The 19,957-nt window shown below is 40.5% G+C and overlaps 1 pseudogene across 1 annotated transcript; it reads right to left on the bottom strand.

Annotated features, from left to right (window-relative positions):
• Positions 1-8,120: 8,120 nt before the first annotated feature.
• LOC128577832 (checkpoint protein HUS1-like) lies at positions 8,121-9,104 on the bottom strand (annotated as a pseudogene). Its single transcript, XR_008377634.1, has 2 exons — positions 9,030-9,104; positions 8,121-8,893 (listed from the first exon to the last, which is right to left on the bottom strand). The product of XR_008377634.1 is annotated as a checkpoint protein HUS1-like (transcript).
• Between the last annotated feature and the right edge of the window lie 10,853 nt (positions 9,105-19,957).

Raw genomic sequence — 19,957 nt, 5'->3', positions numbered from 1 at the left:
TCAAGATCTTTAAAGTATGACAGTGGAGCTTTAATAGGGATTGCATTAAAATTGTATATTGCTTTGGGTAGTATGGACATTTTAACAATGTGGATGTTTCCAAGCCATGAGCATGGTATGTTTTTCCATTTGTTAACATTTTCAGCTATTTCTTTTTTTAGAGTTTCATAGTTCTCTTTATAGAGATCTTACATGTCCTTTGTTAGATAAACTCCCAAATATTTCATCTTCCTTGGCACTAGTGTGAATGGAATAGAGACATTAAATGTTTTTTCAGCTTCACTCTTGTTGGTATATATAGAGGCTACTGATTTATGAATGTTGATTTTGTAACCTGAGACGCTGCTGTATTCCTTGATCACTTCTAAGAGTTCTGTAGTAGAATTCCAGGTGTTTTCCAGATATACAATCATGGCATCTGCGAAGATCGAAAGTTTGGTCTCTACTGACCCTATATGGATACCACTGATCGCCTTTTCTTCCCTAATTGTGATGGCTAAATCTTCAATTGTAATATTAAAGAGCAGTGGAGACAAGGGGCAGCTTTGTCTGGTTCCTGAACTGAGTGGAAATGATTTTAATTTAACTCCATTCAATACGATATAGGCTGTGGGTTTGTTGTAGATGGCCTCTATCAGTTTACGAATTGTCTCTTCTATACCAATTTTCTTAAGTGTTGTGATCATGAAGGGATGCTGAATATTATCAAAAGCTTTTTCTGCATCATTTGAGAGAATCATATGATCTTTGTTTTTTAATTTGTTTATGTGCTGAATTATACTTATAGATTTACGTATATTAAACCAGCCTCGAGACCCTGGGATAAAACTGACTTGGTCATGATGTATAATTTGTTTGACATGTTGCTGGATTCTGTTTGTTAGGATCTTGTTGAATATTTTTGTATCTATATTCATTAGTGATATTGGTTTATAATTTTCTTTTCTTGTTTGGTCTATTCCTGGTTTGGAGATCAGGGTGATGTTTGCTTCACAGAACGTGTTGGGTAGTATTCCTTCGTTTTCTAAATTTTGGAACAGGTTGAGTAATATACATAGTAGTTCCTCTTTAAAGGTTTGGTAGAATTCTGACGAGAAGCCATCTGGTCCTGGGCTTTTCTTTTTATTAAGATTTTGTATGGTTGATGCTATTTCAGAACTTGATATTGGCCTGTTTAACATTACACTTGATTCTGGCTAAGTATTGGAAGGCGACCTGCTTCCAAGTATTGGTCAGTTTCCTTCAGACTTTCATATTGCTGAGAATAAAGTTTCTTGTAATATTCATTATGCATTTTTTTAATTTCTGAGGAGTCTGTTGTTATTTCATCTTTATCGTTTCTGAATGATGAAATTAGAGATTTTACCTTTTTTTCCTGGTTAGGTTAGCCAAAGATTTATCTATTTTATTGAACTTTTCGAAAAGTAAACTTTTTGATTTATAGATCTTTTGTATAATTCTTTTGTTGATAATTTCATTTAGTTCTGCTCTAATTTTCGTTATTTATTTTCTTCTACTGGGTTTGGAGCTGGAATGTTCTTCCTTTTCCAGTTGCTTGAGATGTCCCATTAAGTTGTTAACTTCCTCTCTTTCTGTTCTCTTGAGTAAGGCTTGCAGTACTATAAATTTCCCTCTTAGGACTGCCTTTGCGGTATCCCAGAGGTGGTGATAATTCATGTCTTCATTGTCGTCTTGTTCCAAAAATTTGGCAATTTCCTGCTTGATCTCATCTATGACCCAGCCATCATTCAGCATACGGTTATTTAATTTCCATGTTTTTGTATAAGTATGCAGATTCCTGTTGTTACTGAGTGCAATGTTTATTCCATGGTGGTCTGAGAGGATCCAAGGAATAATTTCTATTCCTTTAAATTTACTGAGGTTAGACTTGTGACATACGTTGTGATTGATTTTGAAGTATGTTCCATGGGCTGATGAGAAGTATGTGTATTCTGTTTTGTTGGGATGAAATCTTTTGTAGATGTCTGCTAAATCCAAATGTTGGATGTTTAGGTTTAAATCTAAAATTTCTTTGCTCAGCTTCTTATTGGAGGATCAATCCAACACTGTGAAGGGAGTGTTGAAATCTCCCACTATTATGGAGCTGGAGGAAATCAAGTGGCTCATGTCTGTTAGAGTTTCTCTTATAAATTGAGGCACATTCTGGTTGGGTGTATAAATAATAATAATTGAAACCTCATCACATTGAGTATTACCCTTAACAAATATGAAGTGACCATTCTTATCCTTCCTTACTTTTTTTTTTTTTTGTATAGACAGAGTCTCACTTTATGGCCCTCAGTAGAGTGCCATGGCATCACACAGCTCACAGCAACCTCCAACTCCTGGGCCTAAGCGATTCTCTTGCCTCAGCCTCCCGAGTAGCTGGGACTACAGGTGCCCGCCACAACACCCAGCTATTTTTTGGTTGCAGTTCAGCCAGGGCCGGGCTTGAATCCGCCACCCTCAGCATATGGGGCTGGCGCCTTACCGACTGAGCCACAGGCGCCGCCCCTTCCTTACTTTTGTTGATTTAAAGCCCACTGTGTCTGCAAATAGAATTGCAATGCCTGCTTTTTCCTGATTACCATTTGCCTGAAATATGGACGACTGTCCTTTCACACTGACTCTATATTTATCTTTTAAGGTAAGATGTGACTCTTGTATGCAGAAAATATCTGGCCAAAGTTTTGTATCCAGTCAGCTAACCTGTGCCTCTTTAGAGGACAGTTTAAGGCATTCACAATAATGGAGAATATTGATAAATCTGGTAAAATTTGGGGTATCGAGTTTTTCGAAAGTTCAGTGGACATTTTGAATCCTTTCACCACTATGAAAATTGGAGTTTGCTCAAAAGTTTCTTGGTGAGTTTACTTTTGTGGTATAGGATTGGCGTGGTCATTATGAAGGATAGGTCTGAGAATACCTTGAAGAGCTGGTTTGGTTATGGTGAATTTCTTCAACATATGAATGTCATTAAAGTATTTAATTTCTCCATCATAAATGAAACTCAGTTTAGCTGGATACAGGATCCGGGGTTGAATGTTGTTTTGTATTAGGAGATTAATAGTCGATGACCACCCTCTTCTGGTTTGAAAAGTTTCAGCAGGGAGATCTGCAGTCATTCTAATATTCTTCCCTTTGTAGGTAATGAATTTCTTACGTCTGGCTGCTTTGAGAATTTCCTTCTTCATATTTACACTAGTGAAGTTAATTATGATATGCCTTGGGGATGTCTTATTTGGATTGAGTCGTGCTGGGGTTCTGAAACTGTCTGCTATCCGAATTTCAGAATCTCTTGGCATATCTTGAAAATTCTCTTTCATAATTTCATGGAGAAGGGCCTCTGTGCCTTGTGAGGCCACTTCATCACGTTCAGGGATTCCGATGAGACGGATATTACCCTTCTTCGAATTATCCCAGAGCTCTCTGAGAGAATGATCCATTTTTGCTCTACATTTCTCTTCCTCTTTGTGAGTTTGGGAGTGTTCAAAAGCTTTGTCTTCAATGTCAGAGATGCTTTCTTCTGATTGCTCCACTCTGTTACTGAGGGATTCTACTGTATTTTTGGTATCTTTGAGAGCTGCAAATTCTTGCTTCAGTGCATCAAAATCTTTGGTGGTTTTGTCTTTAAATTCATTAAATTCTCGAGACAACTTTTGAATTTCTCCTCAAATTTCTAATTCTGACTTTTGAATTGCTCTTCGAATTTCTAATTCCAAATTTTCCTCCATTCTGTTAATCTTGTTTGCAATCCAAATTCTGAATTCAATTTCTGACATCTCGGCCAGCTGTTTATGATTTGGATCTTTAGTTACATCTGCCATATCTTTCCTTGGGGGGGTTTATCTATTCTGGTTAGTCATGTTACTAGAGTTTTTCTGCTGATTTCACCTTCTGATTATTTTACACCATTTGACTTTTCCCCTGGAGCTTTGTTCAGGACCCATACAGTGCTACGTCCTGTGAAACTTGGGACCTATTTGCTGCGGTGGGGCTAAGTGATTCTGTCTTGTTTTCAGCTGTTCTCTGTTCGACCCTAGTGAAAGAGTTACTGCGGGTTGAAGTCTCAGCTGTGGAGTAATAACAGCAATTAAGTCACCCCACCCCCCACAGGCAAAAATTGGAAGAGGAGAATCAAACCTTTCTACAACCACACAACCAGGGCACCACTTGAATAGTCTTCAGGAGATTGGCTCAGATCAAAAGGTCCACATCAATTGTCTTAGCTCCTGTCGCAGGTGGAAGAGTTTCAAAGGTCTCTGGGAATTGGAATGCAGGGGTCTGGTGACAACTCAAATATGACTTGCTCCTGTGCTCCGTGAAGTCCGGAGGACCCACCCAGCAAATAGTTTAGTCTGGGAAGGTTGATGCCTCCTTCCACACCTTGCACCTCTGTCACACCCAGTCACTGATAGCCCCTCTGGGCTGTGACCCAGTTGCCTCCAGTGAGGAGATACTCCAGGGGTTTGCATGTGCCTGAATCACAAGGACATCTGTATCTGCTTATCCAGGCTGCTGCTCTCTGCCTCTATCCTGTAGCAGGAGGTGGGAACTGACAACCTTGGGCGCTTGATGAAGGCTGGGGTGTGTTCACTGAGTTCCAGCCCCACCCCTGATTGATGTTACTGACAGAACAGAACAACTCTGTGGGAATTTGTTTCTGTCCCTACTAAATTCCTCTGCAGAAGAGAAGTTGTTTTGAGTTCCCAGAACCTGTGCCTCATTCCCTGTCTTTACTCCTGGAGGTTTGTATTCGCAGCATGGTTAACTGTCAGTTCTAACCTCCTGCCTTCCTTTGTCTATAGGCTGACGATCCCCTGAAGTCTGGGTTCATCTTAGGCTCAGTAAAGCAGTCCTCTGGGTTAGCCCTGCCCTGGGACTTTCCTGGCTCTGTGTGTGCATTTCCTAGTGCCCGAACTCCACCCAGGCCAGTACCGCCTCAGGCAAACCCGGTAGTCCTGGGGCCTGCGTTTCAGTCCCAGATCTGTTCTGTGGTGGTTGCCGCCTGAAAAGATGCCCAGCCTCCTCTGGTTGCCTAGGGAGACAGGGGGTGTGGCTTCAGAATATCCGAGAGTGAGCCCTATTGTTTCCAAAAACAGCTGCTGCTCTGTGCCTCAGGGCACCGCCACTCTGGCGTGGTTCCCGCTCAGCTGACTGTCCTCTCCTCACTCCCGTGCCGCAGAATCAGCACTGACCAGCTGAAGTCTAGGCCCTGTCCACACCCCTCAAGAAATCACCCAAGAATATGGACTCCTGGGGGACAGGCCTCCAGACCTCAGAGTGAGAGTGGAGAGGAGTGCTGGGGGCTCAGCATTGCAGCTAGAGAATATATACAGTTTTATACAGTTGTATGCTGGCAGCAGAACGCTGTGGCACCCTAGAAGGGGAGGTAGGTCCAGTTTTTAGAGGGTCTCTCCGTGGAGGGTAGTGGGAGGACCTTTGAACTCTGCTCGTTTGTTTGTGGGACACTCTGAGCCATTTTCATGGGGGAGGGACTCCCGTCCGCTTGGTGATGGATTTTATACCTTTTGTTTGTATCCTTGGTGTCACAGCTTGCCTCTGCAGGGTTGACGTGCATTCTTCAACCTTCTCTCTTGGTGCAGCTCTAATCCACCAGGTTACTTGCTAAATTTCTGTCCTTTAACTCTCCTTCTGGATGGGAGCCTCTGTGGAAAGCTGGCTTCAGTCAGCCATCTTGTCCCTTCCCCCAATGACACATGTTTTGCTCGGAAAGCCACTGCATGGCCAAGGGACATAGTTTGGAAAGGTCAAGGTGTGGTTACTATGCAGGCTGACAAGCGCTTCAGGCTCCCAACCCTGTGGAGATTAAGGGCAAAGAAATTGGGAAGATGGGACCAAGTCTCCTCGGCAGGACAGAGGCTTCTAGCCTCCATCTTATACCCCAGAGCATCATGTACCATCTCATACCCTCAGAATTCTGGGGTATGAGATTAACAATTCACCAGAGCTGGCAGGTTCGAATCCAGGCCAGGCCTGCCAAACAACGAGATTTAACAATTTCACATTGTTAAATTTTTTTCAACTTTTTCCCCTAGATTTTTTCATAATTATAATTTTTGTAATTATAATTTTTTTGTAATTGTAATTTTTCATTATTTCCTTCTTCAATAGGAAGGACTTCATTTTTGCTAGTTTTTTGCTCCTGTTATTCTGTTTTACTCAGTTTTATCCCTTAATGTTTTTATGTTTGTTTTTTATGTTATGTTTTGTTTTATAGTATTTTTATTTTTCTATTTTTACTTCTTTAATAACAACAACTCCGTTTTTGCTATGGTTTTCCTACCCCTTTTATTCTTTCTTTCCTTTCCATTTCTGTCATTTTCTCTCTCTTTTAATAAATACTTTTCTACTTTTCTTATTTTTTTCACATAACTTTTTATTATTATTTTTTATTAAATCATAACTGTGCATTGATGCATTTATGGGGTTCAGGGTACTGCTTCAATATATAATGTGAAATGCTTACATTGAGCTAAGTAACACATCTATCACAATTATACTCATTTCTTAATAGTTTTGAAATGTACCATTGCATCATGCACATTAGGTAGGTCCTCCCAAATACCCTCCCTTGTCCTATATCCCCTCTCCCCTCCCCTCTCTCTCCTCTTCTACTTTCTGGACTATAGTTGTGTTTTGCCATTCATATGAGTGTATAGGTGATTATATGTTGATTTCATAGTAGTTTTGAGTACATCAAATACTTTTATTTCCATTCTTGAGATACTTTACTAAGAAGAATATGTTCCAGCTCCATTCAGGTAAACATAAGTGATGTGAAGTCTCCATATTTTTTATGTCTGCATAGTATTCCATGGTGTACATATACCACAATTTTTTAATCCATTCATGGGTCGATGGGCACTTAGGCTGTTTCCATGTCTTGGCTATTATGAATTGGGTTTCAATAAACATTCTGGTGCAAATGTCTTTGTTGTAAAATAATTTTTGATCATCTGGTATATACCTAGTAGAGGAATTGCAGTATCAAACGGTAGGTCTACTTGTAGTTCCTTGAGTGTTCTCCAAATTTCTTCTTCTTCTTCCTCCTCTTCCTCCTCCTCTTCCTCCTCCTCCTCCTCCTCCTCTTCTTCTTCTTTTTTGTAGAGATAGAGTCTCACTTTGTAACCCTTGGCAGAGTGCAGTTTGACCAGGGCTGGGTTTGAACCCACCACTCTCAGTATATGGGGCCAGTGCCCTGCACACTGAGCCACAGGCACCGCCTGTTCTCCAAACTTCTTTCCAAAAAGGTCATATTCGCTTGCATTTCCACCAGTAGTGTAGACGTGTTCTGTTCTCCCTGCATCCATGCCAACATCTGTAATTTGGGGATTTTGTGATGTGGGCCAATCTTACTGGAGTTAGATGATATCTCAAAGTGGTTTTGAATTGCATTTCTCTGACAATTAAGGATGATGAGCATTTTTTCATGTGTTTGTAGGCCATGCACCTATCTTCATCAGAGAAGTTTCTGTTCAAGTCTCTTGCCCACATAGAAATGGGTTTATTTGTTCTTTTCTTATTGATTAGTTTGAGTTCTCTGTAGATTTTAGTGATCAGACCTTTGTCATAAGCATAACCTGTAAACCTCCCATTCTTAAGGTTGTCTGTTTGCTTTACTTACTATGCTGTTGCCTTTAGTTTGATCAGATCCCAATAATGTGTTTTTGGTGTTGCTTCAAATGCCTGGGGGGTCCTCATAAAATATTCTCCCAGGCCAATTTCTTCAAGTGTTTTCCCCACACTCTATGCTAGTATTTGTTTTGTTTTTTTTTTTTTTTGACTGCACCACACTTTAATATCAGGACAGAGAGTTTTCTAATAACCTTACCTGAAACTCATTTATCAGCATGTAACTTTGACCAACAACTGATTAGGGAGAAGACTTTTAAAAATATAATATATATATTTTTATTATGTCTATCTAATAGTTCTTCATTAATTTAATTTTTACTTAAAATATTACAGAGGAAGAAACAAGCACAGTGTGTGGATTTGTGGCACTGTGAGGACACAGACAAATGACACAGAACATATGACCCATGGTCTCTCCCCATCCGGACAGTCTCTGTGTGCCCCAATTTGGCAAGGGGGTGCTAGGACAGTGTTGGGATAAAATATTGATGGGAGACATCTTCATGAAGCAGATCAAAATGCACCATCTTGCTTCACACAATATTGCATAAAGCCTTCGTTGGGTTTACTTGCTGTCCAACAAGAAATTGTAGGACCTTCTTAATATCTAAATGTACTTCAGCCATTTGTTCTGGGTTTCTGTCTTGTGAGGCATTTTCAGGGGCTAATGGAGGATTTCCAAGATCTTTAAGATGAGTTATGACACACACTAATTCAACTTCTATCTTCAAGTTCAATTCTCCATTTAGGTTTGCTTCAATAACAAGGTGATTGCTGATGTTTTTCATTTATTCCACAACACTCTTCATAGTCTTCAAGACTGGTAAATAAATACTAACATCAGAGTGTGGGACCACAGGTTCTTGTAAGTCCTTCCACAGTTCTCTAGGAATAACTTTTATGGGAATGTCATGTGTCACAATGTGGCTACTGCTAGACACAGATAATAGGTCTACAGACACTGTCAGACAGGGAAAGTGTTTATTAGCTTGATTTTCAAGTCTCTGGCATTCTGGGCAGTTTTCAAGGCTCAAGATAAGTTTTCTGATGTTAACTCTAAATAAATCTCATTGTTTTCTGCGGAGATACCCTCCATTTGAAATTCACTGAAGAAATTCTCCTGTTCCAGCTCACACCATGCTCACCCCTCCACTGGTCAGCTTGTCTGAAAGGATGAAGTTCAGCTTGTCAGGGCTGATGCAGAGGGTGCAGGTTTTGGCAAGTTTTGTATCATGTTACTGACTCAATCCATGCTCAAGTAAAGAGTCAGGCACCTATCAGCCATTTATTCATTCAACACAAACACTTGACTGTGTTGGGTAGAGTGTTGCAGCATAGAGTTGAACGCCAAGGTTAGGCATAGTCGGCATGGAAGGAGCATGTGAAGTGGTTCAGACAGGCCACATCTATGATCTTGCTCCGAAACTTCATGGCTGGCCTGGCCCTGCCGCATCTGTGTCCTTCAGAGCATCCCTGGAGAAGGTCTTCTCCTCCACAAACACATAGGAGCTCGTCTGCATGATGAACTCAGGGAGCCGGTTGGTATCATTGTCAAACGTCTTGGGAAAGGGAATTGGGTTCCTCCACCGGTGCCTTGGCCTGGAGGGGCTGGGACAGGAGGGCCTTCATCAGCTGCACCTGACCTTCTATAATGCTGCACTCCATCAGCTAGGTTTGGCTGGGACATGCTGGATTCAGCACAGAGGCATCATCAAGGAGGTGTAGGCACATAGGCGTGGCCCATCAGTGGAAGTGCCTCTCTGCTAATAATTTTATAACTTCATGTCTTAAGTTCAAATCTTTTATCCAGTGAGAATCAATTTTTGTTAATGGTGAAAGGTGGGGTTCCAGTTTCAATCTTCTACAGGTAGCCAGCCAGTTCATCCAGCACCATTTGTTAAATAGGGAGTCTTTCCCCCACTGAATATTTTTGATAGGCTTGTCAAAGATCAAATGATAAGTAGCTGGGTTCATCTCTTGGTTCTCTATTCTGTTCCATATGTCTACCTCTCTGTTTAAGTACCATGCTGTTTTGATCACTATAGATTTATAGTATAGCCTGAAGTCTGGTAACATGATACCTCCTGATTTATTCTTATTTCTGAGTAATGTATTTGCTATTCCAGGTTTTTTCTGATTCCATATAAAATGAAGTACTATTTTGTCAAGTTCTTTAAAGTATGGCAATGATGCTTTAATAGGGATTGCATTAAATCTGTATATTTCTTTGGGTAGTATAGACGTTTTAATAATGTTGATTCTTCTCAGCATTGACCATGGTGTGTTTTTCTATTTGTTAACATCTTCAGCTATTTCTTTTCTCAGAGTCTCAGTTATATCCATAGAGATCTTTAATGTCCTTTGTTGGGTAAATTCCCAGATGTTTCTTCTTCTTTGGCACTATTGTAAAATGAATAGAGTCCTTGGCTGTTTTTTCAGCTTGACTATTGTTGGCATATATAAAAGCTACTGACTTGTAAGTATTGATTTTGTATTCTGAAATGCTGCTGTATTCCTTGATCACTTCTAAGAGGTTTTTTTGTCTTGTTTTGTTTGTTTGAGACTGAGCCTCAAGCTGTTGCCCTGGGTAGAGTGCTATGGTATCACAGCTCACAGCAACTTCCAACTCCTGAGCTCAAGCAACTCTCCTGCCTCTACCTCTCAAGTAGCTGGAACTACAGGCACCTGCCCCAATGCCCGGCTATTTTTTGTTGCAGCCATCATTGTTGTTTGGCAGGCCTGGGCTGGATTCAGGCCCTCATCAGCAATTCCTGTTGCTGTTGAGTTCAACTTTTATTCCATAATGGTTCGAGAAGATACAAGGAATAATTTCTATATTTTTAAATTTGCTGAGGTTAGACTTGTGTCCTAGGATATGATCTATTTTGGAGGATGACCCGTGGACTGATGAGAACCAAACCCACCAGCTCAGGTGTATGTGGCTGGCACCTTAGCCGCTTGAGACACAGGTACCAAGCCACTTCTAAGAGTTTTGAAGTTGAGTACCTGGGATTTTCCAGGTATAGAATCATATAATTTGCGAAGAGTGAGAGTTTAGTCTCCTCTGACCCTATTTGTATACCTCTTGCCTGATTGCAATGGCTAAGACTTCCATTATTATGTTGAATAACAGTGGAGACAGTGGGCATCCTTGCCTCATTCCTGATCTGAGTGGAAATGTTTTCAATTTTACACCATTCAATATGACATTGGCTGTGGGTTTGCTGTATATGGTTTTTTATCACTTTAAGGAATGTCCCTTCTGGGTGGCACCTGTGGATCAGTGGGTAGGGCGCTGGCCCCATATAACAAGGGTGGCAGGTTCAAACCCGGCTCTGGTCAAATTGCAACAAAAAAATAGCCGGGCTTTGTGGCAGGTGCCTGTAGTCCCAGCTACTTGGGAGGCTGAGGCAAGAAAATCACCTAAACTCAGGAGTTGGAGGTTGCTGTGAGCTATGATACCATAGCATTCTACTGAGGGCAATAAAGTGAGACTCTGTCTCTAAAAAAAAGAAAGAAAGAAAGAAATGTCCCTTCTTTGCTTATTTTCTTAAGTGTTCTGATCATGAAAGGATGCAGGATATTATCAAAGGCTTTTTCTGCATCAATTGAGAGAATCATATGGTCTTTATTTTTTATTTTATTGATGTGATGTATTATATTTATATATTTGCATATGTTGAACCAACCCTGTAACCCTAGAATAAAACCAACTTGATCACGGTGTACAATTTTTTTGATGTGTTGTTGAATTCTGTTTGCTAAGATCTTATTGAATATTTTTGCATTGATATTCATTAATGATATTGGTCTATAATTTTCTTTCTTTGTTGGATCCTTTCCTGGTTTGGGTTTCAGGGTGATATTTGCTTCATAGAAAGTGTTGGGAAGTATTTCTTCTTTTTCTATGCTTTGGAAAATGTTGTATAATATAGGTACTAGGTCCTCTTGAAAGGTTTGATAGAATTTGGATGTGAAGCCATCTGGTACCAGATTTTTCTTTTTTGGGAGATTTTATATTATTGATGCTATTTCATTGATATAGGTGTATTCAAGATTTCTAATTCTTTCTGGTTGAGTCTAGGAAGGTGGCATGCTCCCAGGTATTGGTCCATTTCCTTCAGATTTTCATATTTCTGGGTATATAGATTTTTGTAGAAATCATTGAGGATTTTTTTAATTTCTGAAGTGTCTGTTGTTATTTTTCCTTTATTGTTTCTGATAGACGATATTAGAGATTTTACTTTTCTATTTCTGGTTAGGTTAGCCAGAGGTTTATCAATTTTGTTAAACTTCATAGAAAATCAACCTTTTGTTTCATTGATCTTCTGAATGATTCTTTTATTTTCAATTTCATTTAATTCTGCCCTAATTTTGGCTTTTTCTTTTCTTCTGCTGGGTTTGGGGTTGGAACGTTCTTCCTTTTCCAGTTGCTTGAGATGATCAATGAAGTTGTTGGCTTCCTCTCTTTCTGTTTTCTTAATGAAGGCTTCCAATACTATAAATTTCCCTCTTAGGACTGCCTTTGCAGTATCCCACAGGTTTTGACAATTTGTGTCTTTGTTATCATTTTGTTTCAAAAATTTGGTGATTTCCTTCTTTTTTTTTTATTAAATCATAGCTGTGTACATCAATATGATCATGGGGCACATACACTTGGTTCATAGACCATTTGACACATTTTCATCGCATTAGTTAACATAGCCCTCCTGGCATTTTCTTAAACTTTGCTAAGACATTTACATTCCACATTTACCAAGCCTCACATATACCCTTGTAAGATGCACCACAGGTGTGATTGGACCCAGCTATCATTCAGTCTAAGATTATTTAGTTTCTATGACTTTGTTTGAGTATGAGGATTCCTGTTGCTGTTGAGCTCAACCTTTATTCCATGGTGGTACTAGAAGATACAAGGAATAATTTCTATATTTTTAAATTTGCTGAGGTTAGACTTGTGTCCTAGGATACGATCTATTTTGGAGGATGACTCGTGGTCTGATGAAAAGAATGCATATTCAGTTTTATTAGAGTGAAATGTTTTGTAGAGGTCTGTAAAGTCCATTTGTTCTAGGGTCAGGTTTAATTCTAATATTTCTTTATTTAGTTTCTTCTTGCAGGATCTATCCAAAACTGTCAAAGGGATGTTAAAATCTCCATCTATTATAGGGCTGGAAGATATCAAGTTGTTCACATCCATTAGGGTCTGTTTTATGAATTGAGGAGCATTCTGGTAGGGTGCATAAATGTTAATTATCGAAATCTCTTCATGTTAGGTGTTTCCCTTGACAAATATGTAGTGACCTTCCTTATCTTTCTTTATCTCTGTTGGTTTAAAGTCAATTGTATATGCTACTAAAATTGCAACCCCTGCTTTATTCTGGTTTCCATTTGCCTGTATTACACAACTCCATCCCTTCACCCTAAGTCTATCCTTTAAGGTAAGGTTAAATTCTTGTGTGCAGCAGATATCTGGTCTGAGTTATGTATCCAGTCAGCCAGCCTGTGCCTTTTTAGAGGACAATTTCAACCATTCACATTAATTGAGAGAATTGGTAAGCCTGGTTGTGTTTTTGGGGTCATGATTTTCGGATGCCCAGTGGACATTTTTGATCCTTCACTACTGTGGAAATTGGGTTTTGTTCAAAAATTTCTGGGTGAGTTCACTTTGGAGGTAGAGCATTGCGCTGGTCATTTTGGAGGATGGGTCTGAGAATATCCCGGAGAGCTGATTTAGTTATGGAAAATTTCTTCAACATGTCTATGTCATTAAAGTATTTGATTTCTCCATCACAAATGAAACTCAGTTTAGCTGGATACTCCTGGGCTGGAAATTGTTTTGTTTTAGGATATTGAAGGTCAATGATCATCTTCTTCTGGCTTGAAATGTTTAGCTGAAAGATCTGTAGTCATTCTGATACTTCTCCCTTTGTAGGTTATGATTTTCTTACATCTGGCTGCTTGCAGAATTTTCTCCTTTGTTTTAACTTTGGCAAAGTTAATCACAATGTGTCTAGGAGAGGCTTTATTTGGATTGAGTTTTGCTGGGGTTCTGAAACCATCTGCTGTTTGAAGTTCTGTGTCTCTTGCAATGCTTGGGAAATTCTCCTCCAAATTCTCTTGGAGTAGAGCATCTGTACCTTTAGGGCCATCCTCTTCTCCTTCAGGAATTCCTATAAGATGAATGTTTGATCTTTTAGAGTGATCCCACAACTCTCTCAGGGAATGATCAGTTTTTGCTATCCATTTGTCTGCTTCTTTGAGTGTTTGGGAATATTCCAAAGCTTTGTCTTCATTTTCAGAGATCCTTTCTTCTGCCTGATCAACTCTATTACTGAGGGATTCTATTGTATTTTGGAGTTCCTCAACTAACTTTTTCATTTCCTTGAGTTCTGCTATCTCTTTTCTCATTATGTCCATATCTTTGGTGACTTGGGCTTTGAATTCATTAATTTCTTGAGACAACTTTAGAACTACTCTTTGGAATTCAATTGCTATCTTTTCTTCCATTCTATTTATTTTATTTGCAATCTATATTCTGAATTTGACTTCTGAGATTGCTGCCATTTGTCTATGCATGGCATCTTCAGTTGTATCTCCTTTGTCATTTCTTGGGGGAGTTGATCTACTCTGGTTATTCAAGTTGCCAGAGTTCTTCTGTTGGGTCCACACTATGTTTATTTTCCACCATTTGGTTATTAGAATTGATAGGGTGACATTGAATTGGGGTTCCCAGGTAGTAGAGATAGCCCCTTAACAAAGCTCTTGGAATTCTAGCTTTGTAATTGTGGCTTATCTCCTACAACCTTACAAAGACCCCTTTCAGAGTTTTGGCCAGAGACTATGAGGACCTACTTGGTGAGATAGTGCAAGCTACCTCTGTTTTGATATCAACCAACCTCTACCCTATCTTAAGAAGCCACAGTATTAGGTTTAAATCTCAACTGTGAAGAGATACAAACAGTTGCATCACCCAGCCCCCACCCTTCAGTTCTTTTCTGCTACAGAACTTCAAAAGTCTACCTCAGAATGTTCCTGAGTGTACAGCCCCAGACATGGGTTCCAATTAAATTGTCTCAGGCAATGCAAACCCTGCTCAATAGAGAGGGGTACAAGGGTCTCCAACAGCACAATTGGAGCCAGGGATCCACACTCTCACCCACCAGACTCAGTCCACACTGTTGTGTGCTTCTCTGCTCACAGGCCCACTTATAACCAGAGGCCACGCCCCTCCCCAACAGTCTCAGTCCACACCCAGCTAGCCTCTGCTTTCCAGACCAGTTGGAGTCAGGGGACGACGCTCCTGCCTGCCAATCTCAGTCTACTGCCTGGCAAGCCTCTGTTCGCAGGCTCTGTTGGAGTCAGGGCACTGGCCTGCCCTCCGGTCTCAGTCCACACTCAGCTAGCCTCTGCTTGCCAGACAAGTTGGAGTCAAGGGACCATGCCCTGTCTGCCAGTCTCAGTCCAGTGCCTGGCAAGCCTCTGTTCACAGGCTCTGTTAGAGTCAAGGCACCCCACCCCGCCTGCAGGTCTCAGTGCTCACTGAGTAAGCCTTTGCTCACCAGCCCTGCTGGAGACAGGGGACCATGCCTTAGCCCTTAGGTCTTGGTTCACACCAAGCAAGCCACTTCTTGAGGGTTCTGTTGGAATCAGAGGACCATACCCTTGTTCTCACATCTCAGAACACACCTAGCAAGCCTCTGCTCACAAGCCTAGCAAGGGCTGGGGACCAGCTCTATCTGCCAAACTCAGTCCACACGGGACAACCACTCTCTTGCTGTGGGTGCCATCAGAACTGGGGGTTCAGCACCCCATCCTGCAAGACACAGCCAAAACTGAGGATCAGCACCACTGGCTGGGCATAGTCATAATCAGGGGACAGCTTCTCCTCGTGCTGAGTGTCCCTTTCTTCCCAAATCCTCTTTCTTCCCCATTAGTCAGAGATTCTGTCCTGATTTGGGGGTCCACACTATCCCCAGATATCTCAGGACAGACCAAACACTCTGTGCTCTGCAGGGGGCAGAACTTCAGACTGCCATACGGGGGAAGGGTGGACTGGGAGTTTGGACTTGTGGGGGGGAAATATCTGTTCAATTTTATACCTGGCAGGGTGGTGTCTATGTTCATAAGTGGGACTTCCCTGGAGAAAGATACCTGGAGTTTAGCAGCTCTCTCTCAGCAAGGTAAAATGAGAGGTCTTTTTTTCCTGCTCATTAGCAGATAACGTGCGGCAGGCCTCCTGCTTGGGGGCAGGGTCTCTCGTCCTTTAGTTGATAGGCTTTGTACCTAGAATTTGTTTTCTTGACTGCTCTTCCATGGAATTACAGCTTGCCAAACTTCTTTCTTGGCTCAGCTCTCCACCTTTGGCTTCATAGAGTCCAATTCCATCCAGTTTTTCTTCCTCTGCTCAGGAGCCTCTGCCAAGGGTTGCTACCGGTAGACCATCTTCCCAGAATTTGTTAAATTTCTCAAATAAAAACCAAGATATACCACCTTTTTTGATATCTCATGTGATTTTATTTTAATTTTTATATACTTTTATTACTATTATTTTTTTCTTATCTGTTTTATTCATCAATCTGTATTCCATTTATGGGACAGAGCCCATAAATGAGCTCTGAGGCATGGGGAGGGGGGTTGCACACCATTGGCCAGGCTCAAGGAGACCTTGATCCCCTGGTCTTTGGCCTTTGGAAGGATTCTAGTGGTAGGTGCCTACTGCAACAAACTGCTGGGGGTCTTTTTCTTTTACTTTTTCTTCTCTACTTGGTGAAGGTAGGGTCTTGTATCTGTTCACTGTGTAAGGGGCTCCTGACCTCAGGGGATCCACCCAACCCAGAGGCTGAGAATTCCCCCCAGAGGCTGAGAATTGTGTCTGTGGGCCAAAGCACACTGCTGAACAGCACTATTACTCTTCCCTCTCTTTGTGTTCTTTTATTATTTTTCCAATCTTTCCATTTATGCTCCTTTACTTTTAATTTTCTCTTTTCCTATCTTTTCTCCACTCTTGCTCTTCACTCTTCTCTTTCTTTTGATCGTATATCAAAAAGACATTTCAACACCTAAGGACAGAGAGAAGATAATTTAAAGAGAAGGAGGAAGTGAAAAGAAAAAGTAGGGTAGGAAAGCAGATAATAAGAAAACACTCATGAGGAGGAACCAACAGAAAAATCCTGGCAATGTGAAAAACCAGAAGAGAGCAACCTCCCTCCCTGAAGGGTTCATCAGGTAGCTACTTCAGAGGACTCCAACTATAAAGAAATGTTAGAGGCATAAAGAGAGAGAGGCAAAGGAAGATGACTAACTAGAAGCAGCTTTCACTTGAGGCACCCATCCAGAGAGGTATTAGACAGAAGTGGACTCACTGAAGCTGCAGGTAAGAAAAAGAGCATAGAAGGATGATAGACAAGTTCACATAATCTCTGCTGAGACAAGCTGAAGACATCAAAATCCAGGTACATAGCCCATCAACAAGTGTTTGGGAAAACCCTCCCCCTAGCTGGAGGACCATTGTGGGCTCTCTGCAAGTGAGCAGGGAACAAAGGACCTCACATATTACCCCACAGGAGAGAGCTGCTAAACCCTCAGCCTCCTCCTCCAGGGAGGTCCAACCTGGGAGCAGAGGTGTTATCCTTCCTGGCATAAAAGCAATCAAATATTTTCCCCACAATTCTGAACACATAGTTCACCCTTCCACCCAGCCCAGCTGCTTGACGTTCTATACCCCACAGAGCCTGGATTGTTTGGCAAATTCTCTAAGAGGCCTTGGAATTGTGTGGGCCACTGGACATCAGCACGAAAACAGTGACGTGAGGGGAAGAAAGGGGGTGTGAGAAGAGAATGATGCATGGAGACAGCGAGGTGGGCATTGTTATTCTAGATCTGACTTTGGTGGGTGAACTTCCATGACTCTCTTACTCATCAGAGGGGAACCATGCTCCATCCCCACAGGTTTACCAGATGGAATGCCTGTGGATTTATGTTTTCTGGATGCTTGAAACTCTTTTTTGTTTGTTTGTTTGCTTGCTTGTTTGTTTGGTATGTGTAATTTAAATTGTTTGTGTTATTCTTTTAAAAAAATTTTATTAAATCATAACTGTGTACATTAATGGTTTTGTGAGGTTCAATGTGCCTATTTGATATACAATGTGGGGGCAGCACCTGTGGCTCAGTGAGTAGGGCACCAGCCCCATATTCTGAGGGTGGTGGGTTCAAACCCAGGCCTGGCCAAAACTACAACATGAAAAATATGATATGCAATGTGGAATGGTTACATCTGATTAACATAACCATCTCCTCACTTACTTATTTGTTGTGGTAAGACATTCATACTCTATTCTTAATAGTTTAAAAATGTATCATTGCATTATGCACATTAGCTTAGGTAGCCCCAAATACCCTTCTTCCTCCCGGCCTCACCTCTCCTCTTCTTCCTCTTCCCTCCTTCCTTCTGGACTGTAGTTATGTTTTACCATTCCTATGAATGTGTAGGTGATTATATACTGATTTTATAGTAGTATCAAATATATTGGATACTTTTTTCCCCATTCTTGAGATACTTTACTAAGAAGAATATGTTCCAGCTCCATCCAGGTAAACATAAAAGATGTAAAGTCTACATGATTTTTATGGTTGCATAGTATTCCATGGTGTACATATACCACAATGTGTTTATCCATTAATAGTTTGATGGGCACTTGGGCTATTTGAATCACTTGACAATTATGAATTAGGCTGCAGTAAACACTCTAGTGCAAATGTCTTTGTTGTAAAATGATTTCTGATCATCTGTGTATATACCTAATAGGGGGATTGCACGATCAAATGGTAGGTCAACTTTTAGTATCTTGAGTGTTCTCCAAACTTATTTCCAAAAAGGGAGCATTAGCTTGCATTCCCACCAGCAGTGTAGAAGTGTTCCCATCTCTCCACATCCATGCCAACATCTGTAGTTTTGGGATTTTGTTTTGTGGGCTAATCTTACTGGAGTTAGATGACATCTCAAAGTGGTTTTGATTTGCATTTATCTGATTAAAGATGATGAGCATTTTTTCATGTGTTTGTAGGACATGCACCTGTCTTCTTCAGAGAAGTTTCTGTTCAAGTCTTTTGTCCACATAGAAATGGGATTATTTGTTCCTTTCTTATTGATTAGTTTGAACTCTCTGTGGATTATAGTTATCAGACCTTTGTCAGAAGCATAACCTGCAAATAGCTTTTGCCATTCTGAAGGCTGTCTGTTGGCTTTATCTACTGTGCTCTTGGCTGTGCAGAAGCTTTCTAGTTTGATCAGATCCCAGTAACATATTTTTTGTGTTGCTTCAATTGCCAGGAGGGTCCTCCTCATAAAAAATTCTCCCAGGCCAAAATTTTTATTTTTTTGTAGTTTTTGGCCGGGGCTGGGTTTGAACCCGCCACCTCCAGTATATGGGATCAGTGCCCTACTCCTTTGATCTACAGGTGCTGCCTCCAGGCAAAATTTTAAAGCATATTCCCTGCACTCTTTTCTAATATTTTTACAGTTTCATATCTTAAGTTTAGATCTTTTATCCAGTGAGAACAAATCTTTGTTAATGGTGAGAGATGGGGTCCAATTTCATTATTCTACAGGTCACCAGCCAGTTCACCCTGCACCATTTGTTAAATAGGGCGTCTTTCTCCCAATGAACATTTTTGACAGGTTTGTCAAAGATCAAATGACTGTAAGTGTCTGGGTTCATCTCTTGGTTCTATATTTTGTTCCATAAATCTACCTCTCTATTTTTGTGCCAGTACCAGGCTGTTTTGATCACTATAGATTTATAGTATAGCCTGAAGTCTGGTAATATGATATTACCTAATTTGTTTTTATTTCTGAGTAGTGTATTTGCTCTTTGAGGTTTATTCTGATTCCATATAAAATGAAGCACTATTTTTTCAAGCTCTTTAAAGTATGACAATGGTGCTTTAATAGGGATTGCATTAAATCTGACTATTGCTTTGGGTTATATAGACATTTTAATGATGTTGATTCTTCCCAGCCATGAGCATGGTATGCTTTTTTCATTTGTTAACATCTTAAGCTATTTATTTTCTCAGAGTTTCATAATTCTCTTTATAAAGATCTTTCATGTCCATTGTTAGATAAATTCCCAGATATTTCATCTTCTTCGGCACTGCTGTAAAATAAATAGAGTCCTGGATTATATTTTTAGCTTAACTATTGTTGGTATATATAAAAGCTACTAATTTGTAAGTATTGATTTTGTATCCTGAGATGCTGCTGTATTCCTTCATCACTCTAAGAGTATTGTAGTTG

Source organism: Nycticebus coucang, chromosome X (assembly GCF_027406575.1).
Source record: "Nycticebus coucang isolate mNycCou1 chromosome X, mNycCou1.pri, whole genome shotgun sequence".
In the NCBI taxonomy this organism is placed as follows: domain Eukaryota; kingdom Metazoa; phylum Chordata; class Mammalia; order Primates; family Lorisidae; genus Nycticebus; species Nycticebus coucang.
The sequence above is the reverse complement of the archived record's forward strand: the minus strand, read 5'-3'. Positions and strand labels throughout refer to the sequence as shown.